Genomic DNA, 12,542 nt, shown 5'->3' on the forward strand with positions numbered 1-12,542 from the left:
ATATACCCAATATAAATTGAGTATATATATAAAGAAAAATCGAATAAATGGATTTTTCGATTCTTTTAATCAAAGAATGGAATAAAATATTGCGCATATTTTTATAGGTAGTATATCAGTATCTTTTTTTTTTTTTTAATTTATCGAATGCTTTTCAAATTGTTCTCTGGATTAAGTTATCCTGTTTTTTTCTCTGAGTAGTTTTAAACAAGATACAAAATCCATCATAGGGCGTCATTTTTGAAATCATTTTAGCATTCTGATATAATTTCAGGACGTGGACTAGTAATTATTAACAGAATATTTTCATATAAAATATACATAAAGTCACATGTAGAGATCATACAAAACAAGAACAGTCGTGGATTATATTACGTGTGATAGTGATGTTTCCGATTGGTCCAAGATTCAAGAGCGTACAGGGAATTTGAAATAGGAAGTGAGCACTACTAGTGTTGATCTGAATAAAAAAGAAAACCATGCAAGAAAGTTTCGAAACGAAAAAAAATCGAACTTGCAGATGTGAAGAACGTAAAGAACTATAGACTCAAATACACAAATAATATTGGGGTGGGGGGAAGGAATCTGAAAAGTAGAACATATCTTGGAGACCGACAAATTCTGAAGAAAAAATTGATTGATTCAGCTAGAGATGCATGGTGAAGTTGTATGAAAGAAAGAAAAATATCAACCCCATGGTGGAGATATGAAAAAGAAGCACTCCATGAAAAGACGAAATCATATCAAAAGTTTCTTTCTACTAAGTCAGCATATGCTATTAGAGAATATAAAGAAACACGTTAGAAAAACAACTGAAAGATTTGAAAAGAATATCGAAAATAAATATCATGGAAAAATATTTTGTAAACTATTTTAGTTTAGAAATGCAGAGAAGAGTAGAACACTTTAAAGGGAATCAAAGATCGTAAAATGAAAGGGACGGAAAAAAGCGATGAGATTTCTGTACGTCTGCAGTATTAGCTTTGAAAATGATTAAAACGTAAGAGATGATAGAACAGACTAGAAAATATCTAGGAAAAAATGCAGTTATCAATTATTTCAACAGTTCAAAAACCCGAACCTGCGGTAAGGCAGCTGGAGTAGATGATATTTCACGGGAAATACGGTCATGTCCTACAGTGGTTACAGTGCATAATTCAGGATAACAAGATCGAATTGTTCGAGTAGAGCTCTTCATTGGACCAATTTATATATATATAAAAGGATATAAATCTGATTGTGAGAATATCATTTTATTGAAGATTCCGTGAAATATTTATGTAGCATAATTGAGAAAAGGCTAAAAATGATTAGAGAACAAATCGGTGAAGAACAGTATGTGAACAATTGTTTAAAACAGTCTCTAAGATATCAGCGTTATCTAGCGCAAGACATAGTTTATGCGTACTGTATGTTGCAAATCAGCATTCAGAATTGAAGGATCTGCAGGAAAATGATTTAAAGGACCATTTGCTAAGGGACGTGGTATTAAACCTAATATTCAAATACACGGTATTAAGCCTATTTTTTTTTTCATTTTTACAGATGATTATCCTCTTAAATGAAACAAATCTGCTTTAAATCTTTGAATATTTTTATCTAAATTAAATAATTATTATCACAAATTTGGTATTTTCTTTATTCGTGTATTTGTTTTCAGTGACAACTGAAGAAAAATATGATGCATAATTAAGGTAACAGAATAAGGCTGGTATGTTGGGAAGCCAGTTAAATAAAAGTATATAGAATTAGAGTAAAATCAGCGAAAAGACCAAACTAGTAAGTAGTATACAAGACAGTAATCGAAGAAATTTTAGTATATTGATGGGAGAGTTGAGTTAGAAATAAAACAATTAATCAAAGACTGAAGACCACAGATATACGACTTTTGAGGAAATTTAGAGGAGTGAAGACAAACTATATTAAATTACATTAAAACGAAGATATCAGAAAAGAACTGGATATTATTAGTTCAAAAATGCATCAATAGATTCATTTTAAGAAATTACAGCTTAAAATGGGAGATGATGAAAGATTATTATACAAATGTTAGAGGCAAAACTGGCAGAAAAAAGGCTGACCATTATACAGATAGGTTTGATACTTTAAGAATGCTTTAGAAGACTGGCATGTGCGAGCAAATCATACGTGATAAATAATGGGCAGTTTGAAAGATGGTTTTGGTCTGAAACTAGTCATGAAATCTGTGAAATGTCAGTCGGAGTCATTTTGTAACTCTCTTAGATACCATAGGTTTCTGTTATATGTATACTCACGTAAGTGTTACATTATATAATGGAAATTAATTATATACTTTTCTTAATTGGAGAAACATGTGGGAATTGACTTGGCGAAGAAAATTTATTTCAGAAATTGGATTTCCTTTGTTAAACAAAAATTACATTTACAGAAAATTACGTGAAACGTGCCATTCAATTTTGTTTAGCACTTTTGAAATACGTAATTTCAGCATCTGTTCGAGAAGTAATTTGCATTCTGGTGAACGTGATTTATTTCCCAGTAGTTTTTTTTTTCTCCAGTAATAGTTTCTTGATTGTGTTTTATTCGTTTCAAAGCCTGAGAATGTTTTCTAATGTTACAAGTGACGTTGATAGAAAATTATCATTTAAAAATAGCAATCTTACATTCAACACATTTCAAAACGATGACACAGTAATGTCTGAGATTCAACGGTTTAAATTGATTAAATTACCGACCTGGTTGGCTGAGTGAATAGAGTACCCGCTTTCCAACTAATTGACTGCGGATTTGAATCCCATCGTGGGCATGGTTTGTGAATGTCTTTAAGTGGGAGATGAATTTCATCGCCTTTTCTGCGTGAGATCACAATCCAATAAGGATCTCTCTGCGTGCGATCATACTCGCTTACTGGAGAATTCAAGTGGTTTTTGGTCTGTAGAACAGGGTTGCCCAGGTTATGTATAGAATAATTAAATAATGTTCAAATATTTAATAAAAATATTAAATTCGTTTCAACCTTTTGTGGATGGAAGCTGCTTAAATAAAAATTAACCTGTTCACTTCCGGAGCAAATCAGTAGTTTTGTATATGTAATTAATAGGCCAAATTAAGCTGAATTGAAAACAATGTGGCACTTGGAAACATGTAGTAATCTCCATGCCAACAGGTAATACTTATATTGCCGTGAAGAATTTACCCATGTTCTACATTAATATTCTACAAATTCTACATTAAAATTGTTAACATAATATATTTTATTAATTAAAAATCATTTGTTAAAAGATGAGATACGGCAGCCGCACTACAAGTTACTCTCTATGTAGACGCCCAAATATTTTATCGATTTTTTCCCACTAATGTACAGCTACAATTTTGAGTGCCACTACAATTAGTAACATGCCATTTGATAGATAAATTTTTAATGCTGCTTATCTGTTTAAGTTGAAGTATATACATTTAGTTTTATAGTTGGTAATTTTAAGGCCATTATTGCTAAATCACTTATTTAGTTTCAATATATCATGGTTTACGTGGTTTTCTAAACCCTCACAGTTCGTCTCAATATAAATTAGTGCCTTATTAAGGTGAACGATATCATTTTGACAAATAAGCAATACTCACACATTAACATATATTTAAAAATAGGATAGGTCCTATCACTGAACCTTGTGTAGGACTTATCATATTTGTTGCACTGTTCAAGTTGCTATGATTGATGTATTGTCTTCTGTTATTTAAATAGGATTTAATCCAATTAGTAAAAACACCTCTAAATACCTTATATAGACATTTTCAGTAGGAATAATCATGAAGTATATAGTTGAATGCTTTAGCAAAACTGTTATCGTATCTCACTATAAATTCTGTTATGAAACTCCTAAAGCTTCTCTCCTATTTAAAAATTTCGGATTTGAAATTTTGAAACCGTACTGATTTAGGCCAGTAAAAGGATATGGAGTTTAGTTATTTATTTATTTATTTATAATTTAAAGATCCCAGTTATCTTTTGCACCATCGATAATATTCGGTCTGTAATTCTGATTTCATTTTCATTAAATGACGATTTATATAATGGCAAAACAAACTGAAGCAGCTATCGCCCAGTATGAGGCCACCATTTCGCTAATTGGAGGCCTGAAGTGGCTTGAAAAGCTCTGTGTTGAGTCTCTAGGCAAAATAAAATAAATAAAAATACAAAAAAATAGATAAAATCAATAAAAATGGGGAAACGGTCAGTGAGTTTAAAGAGTGGTATGATAGACTTTGTGTTTCTCAGGGGGGGGGACCTCCCCTCAGTGAGTCTTGATAGACTTTATGTCTTAGGAAGGACCGCCCTCGATGAGTCTTTTGACTCCTTGGAGGCCTGAATAATAATAATAATAATAATAATAATAATAATAATAATAATAATAATAATAAATTCCATACACTGCGAATGGCACGAATGTACTTTATAAGTATAAAGCTTTCTACGTTTAAGTGCTTTATAAATTTTGCATAGCCAAAGAATTTGTTAATAATAAGTCTTAAGAAATTTAGCTTGTGTTTATTTATTACGATTAATTATGATAATCTGAAAATTATTCATATCAATAACTGTTTTTTTATTTAGTTTGCCCCATGTTAAACCGAAATTAAAAGCTGTCGATTAATTTTAGTTACGCTTTCAAATAATCAGTTTATTAAAATCCGTCTAGACAGAACGACGATTCTTTGACATGCGCAGTAGACACGTTTTAAATGGTTTCACTAAATTCTTCCCAAAATGACTCGACAACTTTTAGTAAGATCCACGGTAGCCAATTTCATGAAAATCTTCCCAGCACGCATTCTGGTTGTATTGACAGTAATAAAAAAAAAAAAATCGATCGTAACAGGTGCCCCTTTTATTCTAATAAATTGTAAACAGTATCCTAGTCAAATGACATTTTTGTCATTGGAGAATCAGAAGTCATATTCGTCATTATTTCCTTCGTAATGAGAAAGTGTTACCAAAATATGATGCACGCCAAGATAAACGAAAAGAAATGGAAATCGATAATAACCCTGAGCAATACAAGCATCGTTCACTTTACCGGTTGCTAATACCTAAATAATTTACAATACGACGCGACGAAATGCTGCTTTCCGACTGCCATAATCACAAAGAACTGTCTGACGATAGAGATCAAAATGGATTGCTTTTCTTTATCATTTAATCTCGCTAAGACCATCTGTGGTTGGTTGCGAGAAGACAACATGTTGCCTGGTCTGTCTATACCAGACTACGGGAATTCCCTGTTTGCACTGATGTTGGGTTCTTGGTTGAAGGGAAGTCTATTCCAAGGTTCTAGGTCGATAGTCTCTCTCTCTCTCTCTCTCTCTCTCTCTCTCTCTCTCTCTCTCTGTGTGTGTGTGTGTGTGTGTGTGTGTGTCTTCATGTTGCTACTTTCCCAGCACACTTGGCACCGAAATCCACACGCCTCCTGTATCCATGGTAACCCAAAGACTTTACAAGATGAGCTGGTTTACGAGGAGAGTATGGGGCTACTCCATTATATTAGTTTGGGGTAGTTCTACTTCTGCAGAGGGGTAAGAGAACTGAGATTTCATAGTAACTTATTGATTAATGTTGGCTAGTATTCTGTTCTTTGAAAGGTGGTTGTTAATTGAATGCCTGCGATATTACAGCTGCGGACTAACGAATCACCTTTTTTTTTATTTACTGAGCAGGTTAATCCCTTCAGAGGTAATGAAGGGAAGAGATAACTTAAAGTAAAGTAGAGATGCGAGAGCTGAAAATATAAACAGCAACAAAACAAACTAGCTTTATCTATTTTTGATGTAAAATAGAAAATTGCTCCATGAAACTGTACAGTCCGATAGTAATTATACTTTCTCAGATTGCTTAGTTTCCTGGAAAATGTCTTTAATATCCATGGCTTGGTAAAAAAAATGCCAAAGAACAAGTAAGCAAAATTCAAGGATATTTTATAGATTTTATTCTTTGTAGTCCAGATTCCATTGCTGTAATTCCTCCAGATCCACATATATCCTAATACTTGGCGGTAGTAGGGGAATATCCGTCTATCAGGTGGCATTATTTATTTATAATCCCTTTTCAGAGCTGAAGTAGTTGACTTAATGGATAGCTTAAATTTTAATAATGTTATATTAAGCTTGATTTTACGTTGAGGCATTTTAAATCTTGTTTCATCTTAAAAAATCTTTTTTGGCAACTGCACAATAGAAAATATTACATTTTGGATGTACCTCGCACATGACGGATAATACTATACGGATTCTCAAATATCTCTAATATCAGAAAATTTGTCACACTTAACCGAACTGAAATATTTCTAGTATTTTAATTTAATAGGTTGAAAAAAGAGTGAAACGAAATGTCAAATTTCTGTATTTACAAGACCATGCACGTTACAAAGTAACCAACACGTTTTTCCTACTTTGAAATGATAAAAGCTTTTGTTGTGTTTCAGATAAACACTGCTTAGTGGCACATTAACTTCGCTGATATCAAGTATCTTTTAACATTCAAACGATAGTGTAATGAAAAATAAGAAAGTCTTTTCTTTGGCAAAGCGATCAAACGATAGTGTAATGAAAAATAAGAAAGTCTTTTCTTTGGCAAAGCGATTAAGAACTTTGATCGCTTGGTATACAATTTCGCATATTCTAGCCAACAGTGTTTGTGGTATCCCAAAACATAAGTTTCTGGGAGCACATTTGCCTCTTAATTTTTCATGTCTCAGTATTAGACTAGAATCGAATGATGCTTATCTTGCTAGGACCCAGATTTTTATCTTCCATTATTTTAAATGTTGAGTTCTGAACTTGACTTCTATTTCGAATCTTAATTGAGTCTTCATTAGAAACGAGCTGATTCCATTGTTGTCCACTTCCGAAATTTTATTTAAAAAATTATGAGATTTTCTACATTGGGAATAACATCTGAATATTTCTCCACATACAAAATTGCAAAGAAGCTTTGTCAGAGGTACATGTCCGTTAGTATTGTGGTATCGGAATCTTAACTAGTGTAATGATTTTGGCGAAATTTGGTTCCAGGAAACTTACTAAAATTCACGATGAGCACAAGATTGGGGCAGTCGCAGCATAGGTAATTCAGTGAATCCATTAATTAAATAGGTTTAGTTCTTATCATATTTTTGTCTGACGAAATCATTAAAAGTTTACTGTAGTAGAGTTATTAAACCCTCCAAAACAATTGATTCATAAAATCATACCATTTGTTGAATAAAAATGAGCACTTTCTCACCTTACATGATCAGGAAGGTATGGTATGTGGGGAGAAGCACAGAACTAGTCCTATTACCTCGATAACAGCAAAATGCCTCAACATATTCAAGTAAGTATCAGTTTGATTATGACTTTACTGAAATAAAATGGCTGGAGTATTCTATAACCCGCTCTAGTATAGGGATGGGGGCATGGATAGCTCCAAATCCTAAGATCTATTTTTTCAAGCAATCGTGGAATATTCAATACACTGTCTTCTTGATAAAGTATTATTCTTAGATAATTCAAGATTGTCAAGAAGATATTTATCACTTTTTCTCCCTCAAGGACCATTTAGCAGCATTAGGTTAATCAAGATAAATGAGAAGAGTTGTCACATAATAAAAACTGTTGGTTAAAACGCAAAATGCAAGACAGACTTACAGCTTATATACAGTAAGATTTTAAAATATGAAATGCAAAAATCATTGTAAATGAAACAAACAAAAAAAACTTATTTATTGAAGAATCCAGAATTGTATTTCTGTATTGCTTTATTTATCTTCTTAGCAGCATTTTGCCATTGCTCTACTTAAGTTGAGCGAATGGATAAGTGTCTACACTCGCCAACTTGCTGGCTGTAGGTTCAAACCCCATCATAGCATAAATGTTTTTTGAAAGTCTTTAAGTAGCAGGCGATGTTTGTCATCGCTTGGTGTATAAGACCACTACCCAACTTATTGAAAGCCTCTTAAAGGTGTGATGACGTCTGAAAAAGTTCTGTGTTTTGTCTCTAGATGAGGATTCCCAGATTATTTAAAGTTCCATGGAAGCGTCATTTTCGTTCTCTTATACCAGAACATAAATTTTGACTAGCATTTAAAGACACGCTGCCAATGTCAAATTAAAGCAGCTACTCACAACTACAACTGGTACTGACTCTATACATATCCGACATGTACAGTATACTTCTATGCTCAATAGTGCACTTGCATAACTGATGAATGAATCATTTTTTTGCGGTTGTCTATGACTATTTCAAAGTGACCAAGGCTATACACAAGTATTTTGTATTATAATATGTGAATTTAAGGGAGGAAAAATCTTACTTTCACACCAGGTCGCATTCTATGTGAGCAGTAAATAATAAAAAAAAGGTTTGTTTCTGAATTGTTCACATCGATTAACTGAAGGTTGATTAATCGCAACACTGCCATATGATTTACTCTTTTTTATGAGTCTGAAGTAAATATGTAATTCTACCATAGCTCGCAATGCTTTATCTTAAATAACAGCAATATAAATATACCATTAAATATTAAATACTATTAAATAATAGTATTTAATTTTCTGCAGTAAATGTGACATGCATTGCTACAAATGGCGCCCAATAGAAACCTGAAAAAGAAACTGAAGAGATGGTGGCAATGAAAATCATTGAGAGGTCCTTTTGCATGCCCTTGACATCGAACCCTTCTTTCATTTGTATTACTGTGTTTGAATTTGTAAGTAGTTCGCGAATGTCTTAATATCTTGTAAAGGAGGACGTCAATGCCTTTCAGTCGTGTTATTCTTGGGAATATTGTGTTTATCATCTATCAGGAGCTTATTAGTTGTCGGTGGAATGGCCAGCAGTGGTTGCCCAGCAACTGGTTTGGGAAGTCGTAATACAATGGATAGGTTTTCTTTGGTCTCAGTTTCGTATTTATCACATATATTAATCTAGGCTTCTTTCACCCGCTTTTTTTTATTTAAGAAAAAAAAAACCATTATCTTGTTTGAGGAATTTGAAACTTCCTTATGCAAAGCTCATTCATCGAGTGAGAATAATTATTTCATTTTTTAAAAAATTCAGCCCTTTTCTAAATATCTGAGATCGTGTATAAATCAAAAATATAAAGATTCTTTCAATTATTTCCCAAATAAATTCTACTTTTTACTGATATGAAGCCAATAAAATTCACCATCCATAAAAGAAAAAAAAAAATTAACGGGAGAAGGAGAGAGAGAGAGAGAGAGAGAGAGAGAGAGAGAGAGATTGTTAGCGCCAGTTATTCCTTATTCATGACTGCTTTTCAAAAGGTCTGCTGGAGAGCTGCCGTGTTCAGTTATTGTGACCCCCTACCGTCTGAGTGGATATTATTTGAACACATCTATGTAGATCGTAAAAGATCAATACGCGTCCTGTGAAAACGCCTTTCTGAAGTAGTCAAGCGTGTCCTCATGCGAAGACCTTCCAGTTTGTTTTTGTAGTTGTTGTTAGAGCGAGCAGAGCAGAATGCTTTAACAGATTTGTGCTTGAAAATAGCTACCAGGAATGAAAGAGAGAAAGAGAGAGAGAGGTAGAAGAAAAAGAAAAGGTGAATCCGCCAACACCCACTAGAATAAACACCTCCCTAACAAGTTACGGTAATAGGGAAGCTGCCATTGTTTGCCACTCCGTAGGAAATGGGTTCGGAGGAGGGAGTGAGACGGTGAAATTCGTTGTTCGTCTTAATTTGCCTTCTCGCCAGGGAAGTAATGCCATTGAATACTTGCCGCGCCGTGTACTTCTTCGAGCATCTTCAAACGCAAACTACCGTTTCTATGGTAACCTAAAGGCTTCGGCCACACGAGACTTTCTTCCCATGGTCCTTGCTGTTTTGCTCCTCTCTCACTCACTCACTCACTCTAAAGCGTGCGCGCGCAAACGCTTCTACAACTCTCGTTTATCGCCTAACCATCCCAAGGAATTCATAGGAGAATACACCGAAGTCTTGCAAGCTTTCCAATTAGCTTAATCTGACTCTGCACCGGTTGTCTGGGTTTTTACGAGGGGGTGCGAGTTTAAGGGATAGAGAAAAAAAAGCATTGTTTTTAGGTGGTTGCTATAGTAACAACTTTATTACATGTTTCCTTTTTTTTTCCCCTCCCCATTTTCTTTTCTATCTTGCTTGCTAATGGAAGATTTCAGGAGACGAAACAATAAACTGGTTTTCTATCGCTTAAAAAAAGCAATCTGAGCAAACCTTAAACTACCTTTTTTTTTTAAAAAGAAAAAGGAAAAAAAAGGCATCCAAATGCAGAGATATGTTTAAAGCGATTTAATTTTCTATACTTCAATTAAAATATTGACAAGGGAAAAACTTTTACTGCACATTCTTGGAGGAAATTTACATTTAACACCATGACAACAGACTAATAGAAACTGAACACACTAATTGCACTCAGTATATTTTCAGTGTGTGAAATATAGTGACGTCACCAGTGACGTAGAATGTTTTATATTTTAATACTGAATGGCATGACAGATGGAAGCCCTCTCATACTTATCATAATCAGACAAATTGCTGTTCGACAAAGGGGGAAAGGGAACAGACTGTTCCGAAGAGATACTTAAAGTGGGAAAATACAGATCAATTGATTCAGGAATTTCAAAAGAGCACTTGCATCTAGAGAAAGCCCAACTGGCAAGTGTGCGTGCGCCTTCCTGTTACTAGTTGTCTGTTAGTTTCCTCAAAAACTGTTCTTGCAGCGTCCTGCTAGACCGATAAAGGAAATCGGTTGTGCACGTTTATTGAACAGAAAATCGTTACCGACGCTCAGCACGTAAATAGATTGTTTTTTCTCTTTCTTTTCTTTCCGTATGCATCTCCCCCCCCCAACTCCCCTTCACAGGAACGCAAGACATTCATATTGCATTTGCCACCGGTCCCTAAGACGTCATTTGTGTAATAAAAAACACAAACGAATAAACAAAATAGCTCTTGGAAAAGAGAAAAATTCACGGAGTAGTATGTCTTTATTCAGAGCGAATGCATTCCTGATAGGATTTCTTGGAATATTTATCAGTGCTATTATTTTGAGTCATTTACATTCACTCTTATTCGTACATAAATATTTTCTTTAAACGTGAACTGTCTAGCTTGTTTGATACTGGTCATCAATCATTATACACGTGTTTCTCTCTCTTGTGTGCAGTAAAAGTACACCACATCACCCCCACATATTAATACTGCAGATTTATTATTCTTCAAGGGAAAATATGACTATCAGTCATATTTTCCCTTGTCCGTTTTCCTTTTATCTGTAAAAGTTTTTCACGTTGACAGAGTTCTTTAATTTACCAAATTTAAAACTTGAAACTTCTATTCTATAAACATCCTTAGTTTTCCTCCATCACAATACACGATTTTAATTGTGTCCGTTATTATACGGATTATAAAAGATTACTATATCTATTGCATTGACTGAAATATATTTTAATTATGACTTTAATAAAAAAAATGAATTGCGTACTGTTTAATTGTTTTCGACTTTAAGTTGGTTTCCGAAAGTAGTGATGGTTAGTTTACTCCGGGTACTCCGATTTTTATTTCACATTGGGTAGTGCTATACATACGTTAGCAAGGAAAAATTAAATCATAGTCTGAGTATTTATTATGAATAAATACCTTGATATTGAAGGTAGCTATCTAATTATAGGATATTCAAGTAATTATATACGGCTCCTTGCTTCGTAATAATTAGATAGTAATTTTATAATTACCACTAATTTTAATTTAAAAAATTGATATCAACATATAAACTTCGGTTGGATATAAGGATTAGCAATCCAAGTAAACAACAGTATTTCTAATGAGATTAAGAAATATACGCTAGATCTCGAATTCCTTCAGCCATATCTAACTGGATTCCATTGTGAGCATTTGTGAATGTGTTTAAGTTTATAGATGAATTTCATCGTAAGGTGTGAGACTACGACTGAAGAACTGAGGTGGCTTTTTCTCGAGAGATTCTTATAAAAATATCAAGACTCCAATACCAAACCAGATTAATTTCAAAGCAAGGTCTCCTTTCATCACTAATCTATAGTTACATCTGCAATAGTCTAGTCATCACAATATAAAGTTCAGTAGAAAAAATGCATTGTTAGAAACTTTGACGACATACAGTATAGGAATCAGATAAATATGTACTGTAATAGAAAAAAAACATTTAGAGTGGACAAGACATGCCGCATATTTGAAAGACAGCATTCAAATAGCCAGAGTTTATAAGTGATAAATCAGAAGCATTAAGAGAAGTTCTTGAAACAGAGATAGCTGCCTTTTAATCACGTATTACCAAACAGAAAAGATTAACGGAAAGGGGGGGTGGGTTAAAATTTAAAATTAAATAGCGTTATCCAGACCTGCAAGTGTCGCATTTCTGCAACACAATATGTCTTGGCAGGAAAGTAGATGCATATATATGTTACCAGATCTTCTGTTTGTGCTTAAAAACTGCGGATATTTGCAGTAGCAAAAGAACTACTCTACAAGAAACTGTTAAAGTATACAAGA

Source organism: Typopeltis vanoorti, chromosome 6 (assembly GCF_054136105.1).
Source record: "Typopeltis vanoorti isolate ZY-2024b chromosome 6, IOZ_Tvanoo_1.0, whole genome shotgun sequence".
Taxonomy (NCBI): domain Eukaryota; kingdom Metazoa; phylum Arthropoda; class Arachnida; order Uropygi; family Thelyphonidae; genus Typopeltis; species Typopeltis vanoorti.